The sequence below is a fragment of the Moschus berezovskii genome, chromosome 1 (assembly GCF_049115385.1).
Source record: "Moschus berezovskii isolate FMDL1 chromosome 1, NW_MosBer_1.0, whole genome shotgun sequence".
NCBI lineage: Eukaryota > Metazoa > Chordata > Mammalia > Artiodactyla > Moschidae > Moschus > Moschus berezovskii.
The window spans coordinates 96295823-96320919 of record NC_142460.1 but is presented as its reverse complement, the minus strand read 5'-3'; the positions used below and the strand labels follow the sequence as shown (position 1 = coordinate 96320919).

Sequence of the window (25097 nt, the reverse complement as noted above, 5' to 3'; positions counted from 1 at the left end):
CTGCAACACACAGCTAAACTGGTCTCCTTCAGTTAGTCTATTCAATCTGTTAGCAACGTGGTAACCACAGTGGTCTTTCTAAAGTATAATTCATGCCCCTGCTTAAAACCCTTTTATTTCCCTATATCTTGAGGATAATGACCTATATTTTGAGGTCAGTTCACAGGCTGCTGATTATCCACTCCTGTTGATTTTCAGCCTCGCTTCTGGCCATTTCCTCCTTTCCCTCCATTGCCAGTCATACTAAGCTCTTTGGGCTCCCCCAGGGGCCATGTTCTCTTTGGGCTCATGGCCTCTAAACATAATACACCCTCTGGTTAGAATGCTCTTCCTTTCCCCATTTTCCTACTTGTTGGTCTGGCTACTTTCTACTCTACTTTCTACTCTTGGTCCCTCTGGCTCCGCTTTCTCCAAAAACTTCCTCAGGGCTCCAAATCTGGGACAGGTGCTCTTCCTATGTTGCTCTTGTAGCACCTGATGCTTTATTCAGAATTAGAACAGTCCATTTCCTGACTGAAACTTGAGGGGGATGCTTGGTCATCACGTCTTTCCAGAATCAAGAACTACGTCTGCCCGTAGTAATTAATACATGTTTACGGATGAATGCCAAAGAAGGCAATGACAAGCCACTCCAGTACTCTTGCCTAGAAAATCCCATGGATGGAGGAACCTGGCAGTCTGCAGTCCGTGGGGTCGCTAAGGGTCGGACACGACTGAGCAACTTCACTTTCACTTTTCACTTTCACACGTTGGAGAAGGAAATGGCAACCCACTCCAGTGTTCTTGCCTGGAGAATCCCAGGGACAGGGGAGCCTGGTGGGCTTCCGTCTATGGGGTCACACAGAGTCGGACACAACTGAAGTGACTTAGCAGTAGCAGCATGGATGAATTCATTAAAGAGACAAAGGGAGAAGAACGAAGTGAGGGGATAAAAAGCAACTGATTTTCAGGCAACTCTAAGACCCTGTACCACACAGGATTCACGTTAGCCAGGACCTACAGATTCCATAAAGGCTTTGGCTGCACATTCATATTTTCTTAGAGTTCTAACTTAGGAGATGGAATGAATTCTTAGAGATTACCACATCTCTTATTTTGTATTCTCTAATTCTTAGAGACTACCACATCTCTTATTTTGTGTTGCAAGCTCATCAGCTTCCAATGATGGGTTTGGAATCATTCTAGATCATTCCAAGCCCATCTTTAAAGTAATACCCATAACTATCTAGGTCACAATTTTTTTCTTTTAATCTGAAATTAGGTTTTCAAAGTAAAGAAGTCTGATAATTATTCTGAGTGTTCAGAACCATTTTGAACTATTTACCCTCCACCAATCACATCGTGTGTACGTGAACCTTTCTTCAAGGCCATTCCCAGTTTTCTACTCTGAGCTCTGTCCATCTCAAACACAAACTCATCTGCAAAGGCCTCCTCGGCCATCCATGTCAGTGACAAAGGTAAGAGTTCACCATGTCAGTGACAAAGGTAGAGTTTACCCCACTGTCATCCCATAATGCTTCATACAGAGATCGTCTCATGGTCCACACTGTTTATCTGTAATTACTCAAACATATATTGTCTATTTGTAGTTACATATTGTACATACATATTTTACAACATTTATTGGTAGTTATTCAAATGTTTGGTCATGCAATCTAGCTAAAAATCCTACTCAATGCGTATTTACTAACAAGTGACAGCTGAGTGACAGCAGGCTATTCATATGCAAGTAAACATTACAGACTGATGCACAGATTTCACAATCCCTCTCTCTCGAGGTTTCCATGTTTAAATTCTGATGAGCATTTTTGTTGTAAAAACTTGGAAGGACCAAAAATACCAGTTGTTGAGAATTCAAGGTTCCCCTATAAATCATAACATTCCTTTCACACAAACCTACTATTGAAAAGATAAAAACAGAAAACAACAGAAAGGTAGCATGATGCTGGAGAAAAAACATGGAATTAGGTAGGCACTGTCCCCAACCAAGTGTTTACCATCCCCTTTTTCCCATCTCTCAACATCCAAAATGGAGAACATGAACTAAAAGACTTTAAAAGCCCTTTTGACTCTATGCTGCATTATCTACTTATAAGTTCTCTTCCCCCAGGCAAATTCAGTGGCAGGACTAAGTTATTAAAAAGGTGGACACAGATGAGTGCCTTTATAGACCTTTCTCCCCCTACAGAGAAAATTGGATGAGAAATAAAAAGCTTAACAACTTCTTTGATACCAGGTCCTTGCTTATTACCTTCTCTAGAATAAAGACTTATTCAGCAGCATCTTCTGGTCTAGTCTGCCCTTTCATGAAAAACTAACTTTTTTATGGCCTTAAAAAGCACCCATTAAGCTAGTGAGGTTTTTGAATGTCTGCATTTATATGAATTATGCCTTGCAGACCTTACTGTGAGAATCCCAATTCCACTCTTCAGCCCAAGCTATATGCCTGCTGATCATGTGGTGGGCATTTTGTGACAAAGAACAGGATCACTTTGTCAGCAAAATTCTAAAGGACACCCCCCACCCCCACCCTGCTCTGGAAAAAAAAAAAAAAAGTTACTAAAGAAGCAATGACCAAACTGTCAGCTAGCATTCCTTATCTCCCTAAAATTCACAGATTCCAAAATGCACACAGCAGTTGCTACTTAAGGCTGAAGGTTAAAAGCACCAAAGTAAACTGCATCTTGGGGGTTGGAAGGGAGAGATTCAGAATGATTCTCTGTCCCCAACAGTATGTAATAAAGAGAAAGGAGAGGCTCCAAAGGATCACAGAGCACATGTGGCTCTTTTTAAGTCAGACACCACCAGCACGAGGGCTGGCAGCACTAACAGCCCTGAAATGAAAGTCTCCAACAGGACCTGGAGAAAATGGAGGGGTGGGGCCCATGGATGCTCCCAAAGTTAACCAAGACGACAAAGCATCTGAGCAAAGGCAGTGACGGGAACAAACCCCCAAAGGCCTGAGAAAGGCATTCACTGCTTCCTCCATCTCCGTATTCCTTTCCAGTTGATTAAGTGAGACTATAATTTCTGCCAGAAATTAAAGAATGATTATAGAGATTATGTAAATAAGAAACCTGAAGACAGGAAACCAATCATTGTGCAGCAGGTTGAAAGAAAGGGGCGAGCCAAAGGAAGGGGTGTCTGCTGGAGGGAAACATAAAGAATAACAACAATCTTTCTTAATCAACTCTTAGGCAGAAACTTTCAACCATTCTAGAGAAATTTCTTCCAAAGCAGATGAATCTTTAACTGAGTAATGTCATCAGCAATTAAAATAGATCTGTATTGAAGAGAGTATCTCAGAGCAAGAAAGCCTCTAAGTTAGCTCTCAAACCCACAGAGAAGGGAGCTTGCCCTACGCCAACGTCTTCAAGTACCAAACCTCAGGGGAGGGGTGGAGAGTGTGAGCTCACTCCTAGAGGAGCCACGGATGTGGAGATCCTGAGCTCCCGAGGATTCCACTGGCTCCAGGAGGGGCTGCAGTGGTCATTCCTGCTGTATCAGTGAATACTACAATGACCATATTAACGGCTGAAAGCTGTTTTCCATAAGCAGAAACTGAGACAGAGTTTGGGGTTCAAGATGTTTATCAGGAATGAGGTACCATTTCACGCCAGTCAGAATGGCTGCTATCCAAAAGTCTACAAGCAATAAATGCTGGAGAAGGTGTGGAGAAAAGGGAACCCTCTTACACTGTTGGTGGGAATGCAAACTAGTACAGCCACTATGGAGAACAGTGTGGAGATTCCTTAAAAAACTGGAAATAGAACTGCCATACGACCCAGCAATTGCACTCCTGGGCATACACACCGAGGAAACCAGAATTGAAAGAGACACATGTACTCCAATGTTCATTGCAGCACTGTTTATAATAACCAAGACATGGAAGCAACCTAGATGTCCATCTGCAGACGAATGGATAAGAAAGCTTTGGTACATATACACAATGGAGAACTACTCTGTCATTAAAAAGAATACATTTGAATCAGTTCTAATGAGGTGGATGAAACTAGAGCCTATTATACAGAGTGAAGTAAGCCAGAAAGAAAAACACCAATACAATATACTAACGCATATATATGGAATTTAGAAAGATGGTAACAATAACCCTGTACGTGAGACAGCAAAAGAGACACAGATGTATTGAACAGTCTTTTGGACTCTCTGGGAGAGGGCAAGGGTGGGATGATTTGGGAGAATGGCATTGAAACTTGTATATTATCATATGTGAAACGAATCACCAGTTCAGGTTCAATGTGTGATACAGGATGCTCGGGGCTGGTGCACTGGGATGACCCAGAGGGAGGATAAGGGGAGGGAGGTGGGAGGGGGGTACAGGTTGGGGAACATGTGTACACCCGGGGTGGATTCATATCGATGTATGCAAAACCAATACAATATTGTAAAGTAATTAGCCTCCAATTAAAATAAATACATTTATATGAAAAAAAAAAAAGATGTTTATCAGGGCTCAACCTTTACAAAGTGTAAGGGCTTCCCAGGTGGTATGAGTGATAAAGAACCTGCCTGCCAATGCAGGAGATGCAAAAGACGCAGGTTTCATCCCTAGATAGTGAAGATGGAGTAGGAAGTGGCAACCCACTCTAGTATTCTTGCCTGGAAAGTTCCATGGATAGAGGAGCCTGGTGGCTACAGTCCATGGGGTCACAAAGGGCTGGATATGACTTAGCACAACAACCTGTAAGGGGAGGAAGAGGAGCCAGGATTGGGCAGAAGACGAGGTAGCAAAGCAACCTCTCAGTGGACACTCTAGAGTCTGGGGAGCCTTCATGCTCCATGTTGTCTGATATCACCAGATTCATCACCCCCATGCAGGTGCCCAGGAAGGGCATGTTCTAGGGTGAGCAGCTCTCTGTGCAGGCCAGCCCAAGGAGACTGTCACAGAGCTGACAGCTGGCACGAGGCCCTCTGCAGACCACGCTCTGTGCAGCTATCATCCAGCCCTTCCCTCAAAGGGGACCTGAGTGGTTCATCTCTGCAGTTAGCACTGCCACCTCATCAAAGACAAGCTGCCTTGACACTGATCATTAAATTTAAGAATATTAAAAATATAATTTATATTACTGGACATATATTAATAAGAGTAAAATACAAACCAATAGAATATTTCCATTTGTACTTAAAATAAGTTGATAATCATTTTTCAGACTAAACAAAAATTAATTGCAAGAAAAAGGTGCTCTTCCCATTTACTAAAAATTATGGAGTTATATTTATCTGTATCTGTATACTAGTGAGTGAGTGACAGTTGCTCAGTCATGTCCAACTCTTTGTGACCCCATGGACTGTAGCCTGCCAGACTCCTCTGTCCATGGAATTCTCCAGGCAAGAACACTGGAATGGGTAGTCATTTCCTTCTCCAGGGATCTGTATACTAAGATAGACAGAAATGTATATAATTATATAAAGGATTGCCAGGATATTATAATTCTCTCTGGGTGCTGGGATTTCAGAGGCTTTTTGTTTTCTTCTTAACATCTTTCAGTATGAAATGAATTTTCTGTAACAAACATCTGTCTTTGTAAAAAAAAGATGCAAACTCAAAACAAAAGCCTCATTTCTGGACTTCTGTGTTCCACCCATGAATCCAAGTGAGCACCACCATAACAGGGGAAGGAACCTAAGACTAAAGAGAAGTCTCAGATCTGGAAGTGACTCACCAGGGAACAAGGGCTAACCTCTGGCTGCTCTGTACCTTGGCTTCCCCACCTGTAAGCTAGGGTGCAGGGAGCTGGAAGATCTCTGGAGAGGTCCTTGAAGGCCAGTGTTTTATGATGAGAAGACAAATGTCACCCACTCCTTCACTCCACTATTTTTTGAAATGAGAAATTAAAGCGACAACCCTTCTCATGCACTCCCCCAATACCCTAAATAAATGTTTTTCTTTGTTGTAAGAAATCAGTACTGATGGCCATGAAGTTTGCGCTATCAGTTACCAAAACCCTGCTGGGAAAAAGCAGATTCTCCAGCAGGTTCAGCTGGGAAAACACAGATGTATGCCTGTGGAAGCAGAGGCCTCTGGAGAAACCTGGCAGGCCAGGCCAGTGGGAATCCTCCAAGTCAGATAAAAAATCTTGATCTTGTGAAGCTTTATCACTCGAAAGGCATAAATGCAATATGAACAGAAAGAACAGTGTCTGCTCTTGTCCCCAAAAGTACTGGGCTCCGGTTGTCATTCTCTGTGATATTTGCCCTTTATTCTAGTCTTATAAGAACTGAGACCCAAAGGCAGGAGAAGACAAAAAGGATCGTTCCGATTGCTACTGATTTCTGAAAAGAACTCCCTGCCTCCCTTTGAGGATGTTATTGGAGTAGCCTCTGAGGTTTCTGAGAGCAAGGATCATCTGTCTCACTGAGTTATCAATACACATCTCTAAGGCCTACCCTACCATCTCAGCACAAAACTGGCATTCGATAATTATTAAATAAATGAACAAATGAATGAATACATATGCTCCTAGGCTAAGTGTAATAACACTGAATATTAGCAAACAGGATGCAATGCTTAGAAGTAATGCAAAAGGAGGGCAGTATATTCTTTCAACCCCACACTTAAGTATACCTAACAGGCACACTCAAGGATTATTTGATTTCTCTACTGAAAGAGATGGGAATACCAGACCACCTGACCTGCCTCTTGAGAAACCTGTATGCAGGTCAGGAAGCAACAGTTAGAACTGGACATGGAACAACAGACTGGTTCCAAATAGGAAAAGGAGTACGTCAAGGCTGTATATTGTCACCTTGCTTATTTAACTTATATGCAGAGTACATCATGAGGCACGCTGGGCTGGAAGAAGCACAAGCTGGAATCAAGATTGCCGGGAGAAATATCAATAACCTCAGATATGCAGATGACACTACCCTTATGGCAGAAAGTGAAGAGGAACTCAAAAGCCTCTTGATGAAAGTGAAGGAGGAGAGTGAAAAGGTTGGCTTGAAGCTCAACATTCAGAAAACAAAGATCATGGCATCTGGTCCCATCACTTCATGGGAAATAGATGGAAAAACAGTGGAAACAGTGTCAGACTTTATGTTTTGGGGCTCCAAAATCACTGCAGATGCTGATTGCAGCCAGGAAATTAAAAGACGCTTACTCCTTGGAAGGAAAGTTATGACCAACCTTAATAGTACATTAAAAAGCAGAGACATTGCTTTGCCAACAAAGGTCCGTCTAGTCAAGGCTATGGTTTTTCCCGTGGTCATGTATGGATGTGAGAGTTGGACTGTGAAGAAAGCTGATCGCCGAAGAATTGATGCTTTTGAACTATGGTGTTGGAGAAGACTCTTGAGGGTCCCTTGGACTGCAAGGAGATCCAACCAGTCCATTCTAGAGGAGATCAATCCTGGGTGTTCACTGGAAGGACTGATGCTGAAGCTGAAACTGCAATACTTTGGCCACCTCATGCGACGAGTTGACTCCCTGGAAAAGACTCTGATGCTGGGAAAGTTTGGGGGCGGGAGAAGAAGGGGACGACAGAGAATGAGATGGCTGGATGGCATCACCGACTCTGTGGACATGAGCTTGAGTGAACTCCGGGAGTTGGTGATGGACAGGGAGGCCTGGCGTGTTGTGATTCATGGTGTCGCAAAGAGTCGGACACGACTGAACGACTGAAGTCAACTGAACTGAGCTATACTTGTGATTGATTTGTTGTGTCTGATTTGGGTTCAGGCTTTGTGAAGTTACACATTAACTTATAGATTTTTATCATTAGACATGCATATGATTTCTGATTGGTAGAAAAGAGTCCGAAATGTTACCGTTTTATTGCCCTATGGGATATAAACCAGTTTTGCATCTAGCCTAGTTAATATTCTTCAGTGCCTAGAACTACACAGTTGCTCTTTGTTCCAGCTTTATCTTCAGACTGGTTCCCTCATTTATGAGTTAAATACTTCTTTGACATGCTCATTTTATATTTGTATGAGATACCTGCTTATAACTTTAAAAAATATAGACATTGACAAAAGAAACGCAAGCTCTAGTTTCTAACCTAGTAAGAAAGTAAAATGTGTTCACATAAACATTTCTGTTTTAGGATAGAATGGGTACTAGCAGAGACAGGTAAGAAGACATGACAAGTACGTGGAATTAAAGAGATTGCTTCTAGCTTCAGTCACAGATAGGTTTAGTAGTTATTGTCAAAGATATATACCCTTGGCATTCCTAAAAGAAGGGGGGAAAGGAAACAATCCATTAGAAGACATCTAGAAACACAACAGAGCAGTGCACCTCTGTTACAGTGGGAAGGGTCAGAAGACTAAAATTTCAGTCTCAGGGATATCATCGTAATATCAGGCAAGCCACTTCTCTCTGAATGCCAGTTTCCAGCTCCAAAGCTATATGATTATTAAACAGTTCCCTGACTTGAAAGTGAATTCACCTCTGTTTCAGCTATCTTCATTCCCCTTTAGGAGCATCTCACTGTGGGAGACACAGACAGTGTCTTTCATCAATAATCAAATCTGGATGAAATCTCACGATCCTCTCAGGCTTGGTCTATTTGTATGGGTGTCTTTGGACATCTGAGACTCTTATCACAGCAAAGGAGCTTGACATGAGTCAAAACCATGGAGACACACGAGGACACAGGTTCATACACGTGAGAAAGCAGGTCCAAAGCTCTTAGCACAGGAATATCATCAGACACATCAGATGAGACACTCCCTTACCTTTCAAAGTTAGGGTCCAGTATCTACACAATGACGCTAACATGAACTGGTACTGCAATTCCTTAGTTGCTATTGGATACATCTTAAATGAATTATTCCTTAACTTCAAACACCACTGAAACATGGAAGTAAATCATTCCGTGATTTTGCACTAACCCCCTCTCCCTTTAACTATCTGCAATTGAAAAAGTGAACTACAGCAGTGCTGGGGGTTGATGTGAGTAGAGGTACGTCAATTTGTTTCAAAACCAGCCATTGTTCCATCCTGATTGATGTAAAACAAGCATTCTGAGGTTGCACTGAGAATCTCTTTTTCTTGGCACATATGTGTATATGTCCATTTTCCCCCTTCCCATAACTGTCTCCCCCACAGCATCTACCAGAGCACCCTGGAAAGAAGAACTCAAAAAATACCTGATGAATATCTAAATGAGAAGACAAACCCATGAATCACTTAGAGATGGAAAAAGACAGAATATCATTCTGACTCCAAAGAGGTAAAATCTGATACAGAAAGACTGAGTGATATTCGACAGCCAGCAAGCAATGCAATTCTTCTGCTACAACTGGCACGATTCAGACCCTTACGAGATAATTATATATGTCTCTGGAAGATTAGAGATATTTGAGAGCTGAGATAAGAGCAATAAATATGATTAAGAGGATAAAAATCATTTCTGTGAGGGAACTAAAATCATAGCAGCAGAGGTTACATTAGATCAGAGAGAGGCCTCCCGGCTGTCCTCAGGTACCAATGTGCCTACAGTTGTGAGTTCCATTTAATTACTAACAATAAAACATCACAACGAAGGAATCTTGATGCTAGACAACCTGCAGAAATAGCACATTTCTGAAACTCTTGGCAAGACATAGTCTATCATTTTTGTCAATGTGGCTTAATTAACAACATGTCTGTTCCCACCCCTAGCAAACATATTTTGGTTTAAAAGCCCACGTCCTCCTCCTTGTTGCCAGAAAGAACATCCACAGCCATCAGTTTCAGTGCTATACTCTGCTCATGAATAAATATCAAGTTTGTGACCTTTATCACATCCTCTGGGCAAGGATTATTATAATGAGACCACAGATCAGTGGTCTCCACTCATACAACAGGAAAACCCGGACGTGAGGAAGGCAATACCGAAGAGAAAGGTGATTAAACATGAAACAGTCCTCTGAGACGCCCCTTCCCTCAGTGATCTTTAAAACCACCATCTGTCTCGGAGGACTCCGCACTAGCACTGTCTGGGGCTGGGACAGCAACAGATGAAAGTTAAGCTCAATGTGCAGGCTCTGGGAGTATAAAATGCTTTCAAGGCCACAACAGAGCTGGGACTCTGCCACCTCAAAGCTTCCTCAGAAGCAGCAGAGCTATAAATTCCAATAACATCAGAAATGGCTCTGGCTGACTCTTAACAACTCTTCGGAAAGTCACCAGAATCTATGTAGATAAGGCTGGCAGGGTACAGAAAACCAGATAAAATTTGGGACAGTCCCACACACTTCACAATTGGTTCCTTTTGATTTTTTTTACTTGAAGTCTTGAACCCCCTCAGTTAAATCATTTGCATAATTTTTGTACACAGCATTCAAATTTTTGTGTGGGGGCATCAATAAATCACACTAACATTTTTTGAGTTTTCAAGTTTACAAAACATGTGTACATAAATTGATCAGTTTTTTAAAAGTCTTTCTTGTACAATATTTCCAAACATACATAACAGAGATAATACCATGAACACTCATGTATCCCTCAAGCAAATCTTAAAACGTTGCCTCGTTTCCTTTCAGTTCAGTTCAGTTCAATCACTCAGTCGTGTCCGACTCTTTGCGACCCCATGAATCACAGCACGCCAGGCTTCCCTGTCCATCACCAACTCCCGGAGTTCACTCAAACTCATGTCCATCGAGTCAGTGATGCCATCCAGCCATCTCATTCTCTGCCGTCCCCTTCTCCTCCCGCCCCCAATCCCTCCCAGCATCAGAGTCTTTTCCAGTGAGTCAACTTGTCGCATGAGGTGGCCAAAGTATTGGAATTTCAGCTTCAACATCAGTCCTTCCAATGAACACCCACGACTGATCTCCTTTAGAATGGACTGGTTGGATCTCCTTGCAGTCCAAGGGACTCTCCAGAGTCTTCTCCAACACCACAGTTCAAAAGCATCAATTCTTCGGCACTCAGCCTTCTTCACAGTCCAACTCTCACATCCATACTTAATCACAGGAAAAACCATAGCCTTGACGAGACGGACCTTCGTTGGCAAAGTAATGTCTCTGCTTTTTAATATGCTATCTAGGCTGGTCATAACTTTTCTTCTAAGGAGTAAACATCTTTTAATTTCATGGCTGCAATCAGCATCCACAGTGATTTTGGAGCCCAAAAAAATAAAGTCTGACACTGTTTCCACTGTTACCCCATCTATTTCCCATGAAGTGATGGATTTTTGAATAAGAAATAGATACAACGATTCCATTGTACTTAAAGTGCTGATTCCTAGCCTGAAATGTGCAAGTGTCTCTCTCAAGCATGTGTTCATACTTTTACACCATGTGTAGTCATAACAATGGACAGTATTGGGGGGTTTTTTGGTTTAACATTAAATAAACAGTGTTGTTATACAAACCGTTCTGCAATGTTCTTTTCTAAACTTTATGCTTTTGACATTGACTCATGTTGAAAATGGGCTTCCAAGGTGGCACAGTGGTACGGAATCCACATGCAAATGCAGGAGACTCACAAGACTTGGGTTCAATCCCTAGGTCAGAAAGATCCCCTGGAATAGGAAATAGCAACCTGCTCCAGTATTCTTGGCTGGAAAATTCCATGGACAGAGGAGCCTAGCAGGCTACAGTTCATGGGGTTACAAAGAGTTGGACACAGCTGAGCATGCACTCACACATGTTGAAAATATGACTAGTTCATTCATTCTAACTGCTATACAGTATTCAAATTTGGGCTTCCTTGGTGGCTCAGATGGTAAAGAATCCTGTAATCCAGGAGACATGGGTTTGATCCCTGGGTTGGGAAGATCCCCTGGAGGAGGGCATGGCAACCCCCACCAGTATTCTTGCCTGGAGAATCCCCACAGACAGAGGAGCCCGGTGGGCTGCAGTCCAGGGGGTTGCAAAGAATCAGACACAACTGAGTGACTAAGCATAAACAGCACATCCAAATTTAATTTAATTTTCAGAGTAATTTTGTGCCTGAAATGGTGAAAGGGTAAATATTTTACCCAATTCTGTGAAGCAATGATTAACTCTGTCTTAATTCTTCTAACTCAAAAGTTCCATGCTTTTATTTTTTTACTGCAAAATCTTGATATCCGCAAGTAGAATGAGGTTGACAATTACAAAGTTTTCACAGAAAAGCCTTCCTGGCTGCAGTTTAGGAAAAGGAGAAACGGCTCCATTCTCATTATTGTCTCTAAATTCTTCCCTGTACAAACTCTGCCACCAACTTCACATAGAGAAGATGCCAAGCTGAATGCCCTGATTTCCTTCTGGTTTCCTTAAGTTAAACTATACTGTGGGAAATCTGAACAGCATTGGGGTATTTGATGCTATTAATTCTAACATTAGATTAATTAACATTGCTATTAATTCTAATTAACATTAGAATTCTAGAATTAATTTTAACATCTTTTGAGGTGTGATGGTACTGTGGTTACGTTAAAAAAGAAAAACATGTTGTTTAATATTTACAAAGTTTGTTTTGCAAGATGAAAAGTTCTCAAGATTGACTGCACAGAAACATGAATGTGGTACATAACACCATTGAACTGTGAATGGTCAAGTTGGTACATTTTATTTTTTTATAAATTTTGCCATAAATTTTGAAAAAGGAAAAAGCAATCTTTAGGGGAAAATTATATGTCTGGGATTTCCTTTAAAATAATTCAAATTGGTTGAATTATTTTAACCAATAATTCAAGGTTGGGTGGGGCGTTACTGATGAAAAACATCAGCTGAGTTGATAACAATTAAAGTGAACTAACAGGTAAATAGGGATTCATTTTACTAGTCTCCGTGCTTTTATAAGTTTGCAGTCCTCCAAAATATAAAAACAAGAATTGTAATAGCGATTTAGCCCACCCCACCCACCCACCCAAGTTTTCTTAACCAGTTGTTTTGTTTTTTAATAGAAATAAAAAGCAGTGTATTTTTTGAAATGCTAATGGTTCTGAGACCTGTTTCACCTGTTGTAGTTCTAGAATGGACAGTGCTGCTCAAAGTTGAATGCATGTGCATACACTTCACCTTGGGACCTCGCTAAAATGTGGTTTCTGTTCAGCAGGACTAAGGTAGGGTCTGAAATTCCGCATTTCTAACATGTTCCCAGGTGATGCTACTGGTCCCAGGGTCAAGCCTTTGCAAGAGAAGTCAGCAAAGCTTTATTTAGATTGCTTCTCTGGGGACTAGAAGAACGCCAGTACTGCAGCCATGATCTGAAGAAAGCTCCCCCCAACCTTTGCACCCCAGGACCAGGCACCACTATGCACTCAGGGGTAACCACCAAAACGGACCACAGGACAAAAACAGAAGACTCCCAGGACTCAGGTTTGCTTTTTCGGGCCAGTCTTGTATACTTAAACTCATTAACTAACAATGAAAAAATCTCACCCTGATAGATTTCTGCTTTTAAATCTATTGAGTAATGACTAAACCAAGAAATGTGTCTAGAAGTCAAAGCTCAGAGGCCAAGGCAAGACTTGGAAATCATTAACAAGCTGTGAGGTTAAAAGAGCAAAATATCTTGGAAACTAGTAATTCCATCTGATAAAAGAAACAAAATTCACTTAAGTATGCAATTACATAACAACCATCAAATCTCTGAGGAACCAAAAAAAAAAAAAAAAGGCAATTTCTACCTGTAAATATCCTATCACAAAATCCAATTAGTTCAACTAATGTTTTATGGTCATCAGGTAGACAAAGTCTTTGGTCCTCAGAGACTACTCTATTATCTGTTACACTAGGCATGCCCAGAGGGCAGGGATTATAATTTATAATCAAGGATTCCCTCCTTTAGCCAGTATGATATGTGATTAAGCCGTTACCATATGAGCTCACAGTTCCCTGAGAGCTTGCTAAATGCTAGGCAGGCACTAAGCAGTTTATATGAATTATTGTCCTCACTCATTGTCTTTTGCAATCTAATTACAACCTTCTAAATCCCTCCCCTCTTGGCAAATATTCTTCCTAAAAGGTTCATTCTTGCTTCTCTCAGCAGGGAGTGATGCTGCACAGAAGGCACAAGCCCTGTGCCCTTTCAACTCCAGATTCAAGCTGTACCCAAAGTATAGAGGAATGACTCAGAACATGCCCCTCCCTTACTATTCACACAGGCCAGGCAGGGACAGCCATGGGAGGCGTAGGAAAGAAGCCACACTGGCCCTGCCTCAACAAACAGACCAGTGGAAAGTCACCAGCAGAGAAATTAAAATATATTTATTCACCACCACCACCCTGACACACACATCCTATAATTCTGTTTAGAGCAGGCAGAGGGAATCCTTCTGACAAAAGGATTAAGGCAGTCTCCATTAAGATGGTTCTCAGGCTGGATCTTGAAAAACAGGTATACGTATAATATATGAAGGAGGAAAAATATCAACGGAAGCATGTGAGAATCTGAAGCAGGGAGTAGCTTGGAATGGCTGGCATGCAGAAACCCAGACAGATGGAGCTCCCTAGGGAAGAGAATTAATGAACTGGTTATTCCAAGACATTCCTTGGCCCTGAATCTATACTTCTGTACTTAATCCTTAATTTTTACTTAATATGTGTTATTCTTTGTAAGAAGTCTCACTGTGCCTAGTCCCAGAAATATTTCCATGAGACTATAGCCTGGATGGAAAGGACAAGACACCTGCCCAAGCACCACCTGTTCTGCCCCAAGAGTGCATCATAGGATGTTAAAGAAACAGGTCCAAAACCAGTCTCTAGGCACTTGTTCCAGGGTGACTCGAGCCAAGCCAAAACTGACACCCAAAATAAATCACAGAGAAGCAAAGCACCATGAATCAAGAATACAAAGATTTAAAAAGTGTTTTATGAGTTGTCTGCAAAACGTGCTACAGCAAAACATGATGGTAAGTAGAAGTTTCCATTCACAATGAGAAATAATTTTACCAATTTGTAAATCGAGTCCAAAACCTTTCTTAGAAAGGCTTCAGGTCCTGAACACCTATATCCAGAAAGTGGACACTCAATGTAACAAAACAATAAAAAGCATGGCTTAGTCAAAATACTCAAAAGAATCCAAAGTTCAGAAATACATTCTCTGTAAAGGATACGTTTCAAGAAATAAATTATCTAATGTTATTTCTGAAACATTAAGTAGTCATGAAAACAAATCTTTTTACTTTTTTTATTCCCGGAATACATGGAAACCAGAGCAATCTTTTTCTTGACATTCTTTGGTGGTCCTGAAAAAACACCTCCTTGGAATAAATAACTTGAGAATGTCCCTGCCTCAATTATAGGAGAGTGGTTTAGTCGCGAAGTCAGGTCAGATTCTTGAGACCCCATGGTCTAGAGCCCTCCAGGCTCCACTGTCCATGGAATTTTTCAGGCAGTGGAGTGGGTGACCATTTCCTTCCCCAGAGGATCTTCCCAACCCAGGGATCGAACCCAGGTCTCCCACATTGCAGGTGGATTTTTTTACCAACTGAGCCACCAGGAATTCTTCTGTATGAAGACCAAATACATCATAGTTGTCTGTTAATGGTAAAGTATGTGCAAACAAACAAAAAGTCTCATTACTGTGTTAGCTAGTCTATTTTCACAGACCACAGTTGCCAGGGGAAATCCCCATCAGAAATGGAAGGACTACAAAAATTTTTCCTACTGTTTTCAACTCTACTGGAAAATTATAATTTGAGAGAATCCTAAAAATTCAGGATACCAGATAGACAAAGAGTTTCTACTTGTCCTTTAAAGAAAGCCTGGGTTTCAGAGGGTGGCAGGCTTAGTTTTTAAATGCCTGATGGGGCACTGTGACAAAAGGTAAACCTGAGCTTCCTGCAAGATAATTCTCTAGGTATTGAAAAAGTCTATTTTATAAGAAATGATTGAAGAAAAGACCTTACCTATAATGTTAACAGTTGGCAAACCATGCCTCTTCCTGACTGCACAGGTACAAACTCCATAAATTCTGAAAGCCATGGAGCCAAGTGATTGTGCTATCTTGTAAAAATCTCTGAAAGAACTGAATTTCAGCAAAAACAATATATGGCATGAGAAACAGCATGAAGTCATAATGGCCGCTCTCACATCTCCCCTGGCAGGCGGTTATGTTACAGAAACTACAGACCTCTCACAGAGGCGTCTGTCAGATCCAGGCAGACCAATGGGGAGAGAGAGAAAGAATGGTGATTTTAACATATTAATAATATAAAATCAAAGACTGTCTTCAGGGAGAAAAAATGATGGTGACATACTCAAAGTTGTTATACTTTTAGAGGTCATTTTCTCATCATTTCTTAACAGCTTATCTCGAAGGAAAAGAACACCACCCAGGGGAAGATGAAACCAAAGATTTATTTAGAATACAAAACACACATCATCTTCAGACTCCTAGAAAGTTCCACTAGAAGCTTCCTGCTCAAATTAATTGGCCGAGCCATCTTATTTCAAATAGGTAAGTAAGGTCCTACCTTTGATGTTTCTAAACTTTCTGTCTTAGCTCCCTCCCCAAAAAAGGCAACTCAATCTTGGAGGTAAGAAGTCCACATCTCTTTCCCCTCCGCTCCCCCGTCCTCTCCCACCACACTCCCACACCAGGAGATGTCAGCACCAGCTCCACCCTCCCAGCCCCAATGGCTGGTACCTTTGACCAACTATTTCTATCTCTCCAGGCTTCTATTTCTTTTCCATAACAAGGATGGTGGCCATTTGTCTTAGGTACCAACTACACATCAGGCATTGGGCTGAGAATGTTTTACACTTAATTCAACCTCACAGACACCCAGTGAATTGCCATGAGGGTCAAGGAAGTTAAGACTCATGTCAATATTTTAGATAGGAAAAGGCAAAACAGGGATTTAAACCAGGAACCATCCAAATCCCAAGTCCTTTGCTCTTTGATCTTTCCACATCTCTTTCATAAAAAGAAAAGTGTCGGCCCGCTGATTGCTAAAGGTCCTTCAGATCTGACATCTGATTTCCAAAAGCTTTCATCTCCAGGTCCAGAATTTCATCATCTGAACTCTTCTTGCCCATGCCTAATTATTTGCCTGCAGCATGCTCTGGACAGGAGAAAACAGGGATCTGAAGATCAGGGCAACTCCAGCACTAGCACTAAATTTGCTTCTCCCCACATGATGTCTCCCAGGCAGCTGGGCCTCTGTGCTTCCTATCACCTGCCTGCCTGCATATATGCCAGCCCTCAGCTCCCTTCATCCAAGATCTCAGGTCACTTCCCAGCCAGTATGCAGAAGAAAGGTTTAAAAACCAGCCTAAACTAAAACCTCTTAAGATAATACATGCTGACACTCTGCTTGATGCTTCATGCCTCGGTAACATTATGCATTAATTCAGTAACGTCTCAAAAGTCACCATGTTTATTTATTCATTCACTTGTCCAGCGAAATATTGAGCACCTTCTCTTTGCTAGGCACAGAGTGGCAGTGAGATAACATTAGCCACATTTATATACATACGTGGACATGTCAAGGCAAGCACAAGGTGGCGGAGAGCAAAGATTTTCAAGTCTGTCTTAAGCCTGAAATGGTAATAACGGGATAATGCTCTCAAAACATCTCCAATAACTTATTGGCTCCATACCCAACAATACAAAAAGTGCTTTCACATACATTATTTCATTTAACTCATCAAGTCTACTATTTATTTTTAAAGAAAATAGTGTCCTTATATTTCCAAAATGCTGGGCAGTAAAATCTAGTAAATTTTATCAAGAGTAGCTCAGAGTGTGCTGTGCTTAGTTACTCAGTCCTGTCTGACTCTTTGCGACCCTTTGGACTGTAGTCCATCAGTCTCCTCTGTCCATGTGATTTCTAAGACAAGAAGAGTGGAGTGGATTGTCATTTCCTCCTCCAGGGAATCTTCCCAATCCAAGGTTTGAACTGACGTCTCCTGTGTCTCCAGCACTGTAGGTGGATTCTTTACCCACTGAGCCACATCATCTTTCAAAACTTTTGATGATCTACAGACCTTCAAGGAGAAGGACAGAATCCTACCCTATCTGCCCATCTGCGCAAAAGTATCAGGAGCACAGTCACCTCACAAACAGCAAATGCTCTTTATCCAAACTAGGGCCATTTCTTAAGCCACCCACTTTAATTCAATTCAACATACATTTACTCAATTTCATCTTTATGCCAGAATTTACTTTTTTTTTTTTATCCTACATAAAGTATATACTCCTAGGGATCTCAGTCTGGTCGTTAGGTGGGGGATAGAGAAGCTCGTGGACAGAGGAGCCTGGTGGGCTGCTGTCCATGGGGTCGCACAGAGTCAGACACGACTGAAGCGACTCAGCAGCAGCAAAGGCGACAGGGAGGAAAAAAACAAAGATCCTTCTGGGTTAAAGCGAGTAGCTTCGTGCTGATGTGTGGATAACCAGACCCCATACTGCCACAGTTTCACATGAGAAATAATAAATCTATATTTTGTTTAGTCATCTTAGGGCTTCCTTGGGGGCTCAATGACGGAGAATCCCCTGCCAATTCAGGATACGCAAGTTCAATCCCTGGGTCGGGAAGACCCCAGGGAGGAGGAAATGGCAACCTACTCCAGTATTCTTGCCTGGGAAATCCCATGGACAGAGGAGCCTAGAGGGCTATAGTCCATGGGGTCACAAAGAGAGTCAGACACAACTTAGTAACTAAACAACAACAGTGATCTTAAGTTTTAGTTGTTGTCATCTAATTCAAATGTGTGTTTGGCCCTAATATAATCGGGGCCAAACACAATAGGTCTCCAAGCAAAATTCAGGCTGCAGACAGCTGACATATACCTCCTGGATTAGAGTAACAGATGGAACAGGAGAGTTGGAAAAGCTTCACAAGAGGCACTGACTTTTCCTGTTTCCAAATCAGTAAGAGAAAAAGCGAAAGAGGGATGTTGAAGGAAAAAAATCAACTGTGAGAGCGCGGCAGTGACAGGTGTTAACAAGAAAAGTTACTGTCTTTGGTAGAAGTACCAGTAATGGTACAGAAGAGGCTTGAACTGGTCTTCCACACAAGCTGTGTAACCTCTGCCAAGCTACTGAATCTCTGTGTCTCACTTTCCCCATCTAGAAAATGTGCTAGCAAAGACCAAGCCTCAAAAAAATGTCAGCTGTTCTTATTGTTAGAGAGGTGATGGGAGGCCCTTCCCAAAGTAAAAATGTGCTACATGAGAAAAGGAAGGCTCCAAAAGCTGCAAACACAAGGCAAAAATTTTAGCAAATTACTTTCCAATGGCTTAATCTGACTGTAGGCATATTACTTAACCGGCTGAGCCACCAAGGAAGCATTATTTAACCCATCTACACCTTAATTCCTGGTTTGGCGGGAGGGGAAAAAACAAAACTACTTACCTCACAAGATTTGGGGGTAGAAGCACTTTGTACATTATTATGTGTCAAATATTCCAATTATTAGCCCAAATATTAAATACAAAATCTATTTCACAAAATACATGCATAAGACCACCCAGAAGCACATGACAAAGTGGTTCCCTGTTGCTCAGACAACCCCTTGCTTATCCCTTGCTTATCGTCATGAGCTTCCAAACTACCTTCACACCCAACAAGCTCCCTGGTCCTCACATCCCTCAGGGGATGGGAGTTCAGAGACTTTTGTCCCCATTTTACAGATGAAGATTTAGAAACTGGGTCTCTGAACTCCTAATCCAAACACATCCCCATTGACCACCCCGCCTGCCTATAGTAGCACATCTAATCCTAGGGAGAAAGGCCTACAAAATCTTAATATAGGAGTCCACCGAATTCTTTTAATTTTCAGTCATTGCTTATTAATGCGGCCAGTACAGGCAGACTTGGGGCTAATATTACAGAAACTGAAAAGCAAAAAGTAACTATAATTACCCTAATGCTTCTAATAGAGCTACACAATGGGCACAGAATTATGTACAGAGGGGAGAAATTGTATTAGACACCTCTAAACCTTTGAAATTGTATTACTTAGAACCTTGGCAAATGAGCAGGAAGCATTTAAAGACGATTAATTTCCCATTTGGTATGCTACTGAATTTTCAGGAAAATATTTGGCTGACACCTTCAGGGTAGACAGCCTTCGAAGGGCCTTCCACAGTGGAGGCACGGTCTGCTCAGGACCAAGCCCTGAGCTTCTGTACCACTGACAGCAGCAGGGACCAGGTGACCAAACCCTGACAGGGACCAAACTCCCCTGGAATCTCCAAGTCACTCTTCTGAGAGCCACAGGAGGAGATCTGAGCTTCCCCGTGTGTCTTGTGACATAATACCAGGACTCCCTCGAGAACTAAACTGCCCCCAAACCAGCCACTGCAGCAGGTCTCCATGTCTTTAAACATAGAGCTATTTGACAGAAATTTTGGTATCAGTTAAGAGAGGGATGATTCCACTTAAGGAATTCTAGCATCATATACTAGGGTATCCCAATATCAACCTGTCATTTGACAGCTGGAGAAAGTTGGGGCTGGAGAGAGGAAGTGACTTGCTGAAGATGAAGACACATAGTGATGGAATGACGGTAGCCAATGTCCATGACACAAAATGATATTCCTTTTCCTGGAACACTTGAGGAACATCCTAAACAATCTGAGCCTTGCTGAGGCAGGCTTTGCTGGCCATCCCTCAGAGCCAGCCCAGGCATCTCCCACACTCAGGCTCTACTTTCCTCAACTGGTTTTGGAGTCCAGCATACTGTCACCCAGCTTTTTGATCAGCCCTCTACCTGGTTCCCCTGAAGACAAATAACAGAGCCTTTTCTGTCTTGGAGATCTCAACCTCTCATCACAAGCTGCTGGAATCTTTTAAGAGGCTCCCCAAGAGGCACAGTGGTAAAGAATCCGCCTGCGAATGCAGGAGATGCGAGATGCAAGAGATGTGGGTTAGACTCCCGGGTCGGGAAGATTCCCTGGAGTAAGAAATGGCAACCCACTCCAGTATTCTTGCCTGAGAAATTCCATGGACAGAGGAGCCTAGTGGGCTACAGTCCATGGGGTCACAGAGAGTTGGATACAACTGAGTCAGTGAGCACAGATACACACACAGGAATCTTATAAACTTGCTGCCCATGGTCCATAATGTACAGACTAATTTTTTTCCTGAGAAAAATTCCTCAAACAGGAGATGAAGCTCCATCCCTGCATTCACACTCCTTCCTCCCACACTCCATCCCTCCACCTCCCACCTGAGCAACAGGAACAAGCATTCTGACTAGAGATGCCCCCACGTCATCTCTCAAGGGGAAGGCTCCTTTAGGCTTCTTTTGATCTAATCACAACACAAAAAAGGTAAGATTGAGAAGAAAGATAAGGTAAGGGTTGGCAAAAAAAAAAAAAGCTCCTCTTTATCTGCCATCTTGGAGCATATTCTCAAGCCCTTTTCAGCCTCTTCAAGATTCTTCTTGGCATCCAATTCATCATCCACTCCAAGGTGATCATCAATCCTCTCCACACAACCAGCCAGTCACAGGGATTTCTTACAGAGGCAAGAAATGAAGAGAAGTGGAAGGAGTGGGAGGACCTGCTAGGAAATCTCTCCCTGGCCCCTACATCTCAAGGGACATGTAAGAGTGAAAGTCTTTTCCTAATATTTTTACTTCCGGTTCAGTGCCCACATTCTTTACTTCACCAGCAGGTGCCCAATCTCCAGTACCACTCTGAATTCTCAAAAGGATTAGAGTAACCTTAAACTCCATATGCAGACTTTTGAGAGAATGTTCCATATTTTCCTATACCTGAGTACGTACCCCAACCCAAGTCAGGTCTCCCTAAAACTATTTCCATAAGTGAAAACTATTAGCATAAGCATCAGATTTAAAATTTCAGCTTTATTTTAGTTACTTTAATCCAGCCGAGCCAAGAGGTTTCTGATCCATATAGCCCATCATTATTGGGAAGGTTGCTCTGTTCGCCTTCTAAAGGCCACTTGGGCTGGGTTCACAGACTGATGAATTAAGAATCATGCTGATTGGTCCTACACTTTTGGAAATTTCTGAGAAACAAAGGCAGAAGAAATTTCTTTTAGTTTCCTGGAAAATCTAGCCTTTTATTTACAAAACTTAAAAAAAAAAAAAAAATGAATAGGAGCCCCACTGTACCTACTCAAGAAAATGTTCAACCAAAATGTTTGTCGAAAGAATCACACTAGACCTGCATTCAGACAACTTATGTTATGATTCTCTGTTCACAGGCTGACCTATTAATCCCATTTAGAGGAAGTAAAAAAGGATTTTCAGCCAAAAGCTAGAAGAAAAGGGCAGTTTCATGTACTGTGTTCCTCATTTAACATATTAAACATGCACTAATTTGATCCTTAAAAAAAACCTACAAAGTTGGCATTCTCTTCAAAATCTTTAAAAATTAAAACAGAGTATCAAATTAAAAGATGAAATATAATTTTATCCATGCTTTATGAACAAAGGATCAGAAAGGATAGTTGGCTCAAAGTCACAGAAGACTGTCATGGTCACATGACCATCCAGTAACTGATTCAGATCTGCCTGACTCCCAAGTCTACATTTTTATTCTCCAGTGTGCACCTTGTAATCTCAGAGACTGACCTCCTGTTTATTCCCTCTTGTATGGCATTGATGCCTACCCTCCCTTCCAGATCCAGAATGACAAAAATAACTGGTACGGTTCTTCTCAAACAATGAAATTTGTTTGATCTGGATACAAAGATTATTGCTGCTAAAAACTAAATCCTCCATGCTAACCTGGTATCCTGTTAGCAGTACATAAATGTGAGCAATGCTATGGCTGGCTAGTTACCGAGCATCTCCACAGGCAATCAGGCAGCTCCAATCATTTGATATTAGTTCGACTTTGGGGTTTCTTGGGTGTCACTGCAGGAGCTTGCCTATGGCCATGGGACCTCCAACAGGAGCAGAGGACACGAGATGAAAGGATTCAAGCTGCCTCCAGACATGACGTGGTAAGAAAGGATCCAGGAAATCAATAGCTCCCTCCTCATACTTCTACAATGAACATCAAGGTACAGCAATAAATTATAGATCCCTCCATAACAGAGAAAGAGAAACAAGACAAGGAAAAAGAAGACAGGCGAGTTAATAACAAACATGTTCCATTAGACTAAACAATCTTCCTTCTGGAGATCCAACAACTCTGTGAGGCTTAAGAGGTATTGACTCTAAAAATGACAAATGACAAAACTGAAGTTTAGAGAAGTTATCCAGTGTGTTCAAGGTCACTAAGTTAGTCAGTTAACAGTGAGGAGCCAAGGATACAGGTTTCCTGACTCTGGACCCAGGGCTCTTTCTGCTCACAAGCCTCTATAGAGCTGGAGGTGGCTTCACTCACATATTGTTAAAATCAATGGGTTTCTCGTTTCCATTCTACTGAGAACTTGCTATATGGCAACACAGAGTGAGAACTGTGACAAACTGGAAAAAGTGGGGCACTTCTAAAGGACACAGCTGCTGTTCAGTACCAGGTGACTACGAACATACAGGAAACAAGGTATAGTCCTCATTTTTCAAATTGGAAATCTAGTTTTGTGAAAAATCTGCCAACTTTTAAATGTTTGTTCTATTTAAAAATACCATGTTGGTCGAATCAAATACATATAGGAGAAACCAAGCCCACAGGAAACCAGTTCTAAATCTGATGCAAATTTGCATAGTAAAAAGTCAGACCCTGTGGTTGGTTCCTGACTAAAGGGCCACAAAGGCATGGAGTTATTGGTGCTATAAGTCCATGTGCTCACCAAGCACTCTCTCTCAAGCATACATACTACTATTTTTCAAGTGTACATAGATGCTATTATGGAAAAACTCAAAGTAATTTACGTGGTGAGCTAAATTCATAGGAGCTTTCTACAACTATGCATTTTTCTCCAATAAACTGACAGCAAAAATATAGCCACTACCATTTGAATCTTCATCAGTTTTTAATTAAAGAAAAGACCCTCATGTTTAAAAAAGGTTGGAAAATATTGAACTAGATAACATCTAAAGTGTACACGTTTTAATTCCATGGCTGTAAGCTGCAGAGAGGTGGGAGTCTAAGAAGATAAGTTCCTTGAACACACCAAGGTATATATCCTTAAAACTTATCACACATAAGATCATCTCAATGGCTATTGTGACCTGTATTCTACCTAACTGCTCAAGTTCAAGAACAAAAGTGAAGTAGCCATTCATACTAACAATGTTTATTGAACAATTACATTTCAGGCAAATAGAAAAAGAAAAATAATAATAGGTCCAAGACAAGCTATCATTGAGCTTTAGTGACAACGGGAAATGTCAGACACCAATAATACAAACTCATAATGGATCAGTGCAATTAAGACACGTGTGAAGCTAGGATGCAGGTTCAGGAGAATGTGACCTGCCCTGGGCTAGCCTGAAGGGCCTCCTGGAGAAGTAATATTTGGATTAAACTGAGATCATCTAGGGAAGTAGCAGTGACAGTGTTGGTTGCATGGGCGTGTGGAGGAGGGATGGGGCATTTCAGGGAGGGCCTTAGTGGTGGGGATATGGTATTTCTAAAGAACTGAAAGGCCAGAGTGGCTGAAACCAAGAGTGCATGGGCATCTGAGGTCTGCGGTGGGTCTTAAAAAGGCCTAAGGAGACAGACACAGAGGCCTTCTACTCCTGTTCAGAATGTTCAGGTTTTCACTTTTAGAGAGACTGCATGTCAGTACCTTACACAGCACCCCTCTCAAAGCAGGTGTACAAAAAATACACAGTGAAACTGAAGGGGTGGCAAGAGGGGACACCAGAGATGTACGCAGGAGCTGGGTCCCCAACCCGCCGTAAAATACACTAAGGAGTCTGAACTTTACGTGAAGAATGATGGGTTGTCCCTGAGGGTTTAGGCCTATTTAAAAGGTGACTTAGCGTGGAGAATGGATTTAAGGGATGTGAAATTCAAAGCAGAAAACCCAGGGAGATTCCTGCAGTAACCCAGGAAACAGACAGTAATGGCCTGAACTAAAGTGGTGACCGTGGGAATGGAAAGAAGAAAACAGAGTCTAACGGAGGAGGCAGAAGGGACAGACCTCAGTTCCTTTTCACCTCTGGGGTAGGAGCACCAAAGAGGGGCTCAGGATGACTTTCAAGTTTGTCTTATGACTCTGGTGAAAGATGGTGTGGTTGATTGAGGAGGAACATAGATTCATGTTGAACACTCAGTTCATGGCACCTTTGGGTTAACTGAGTGGAACTGTCCAAAGGTCAGTCAAATCCAGGCTGGGG

At 41.8% G+C, this 25097-nt stretch overlaps 1 protein-coding gene across 1 annotated transcript in view; it reads right to left on the bottom strand.

Annotated features, from left to right (window-relative positions):
• Positions 1–25097, bottom strand: part of MB21D2 (Mab-21 domain containing 2) — a 124313-nt gene that overhangs the window by 84025 nt on the left and 15191 nt on the right. The gene's annotated exons all lie outside the window — the stretch shown is intronic.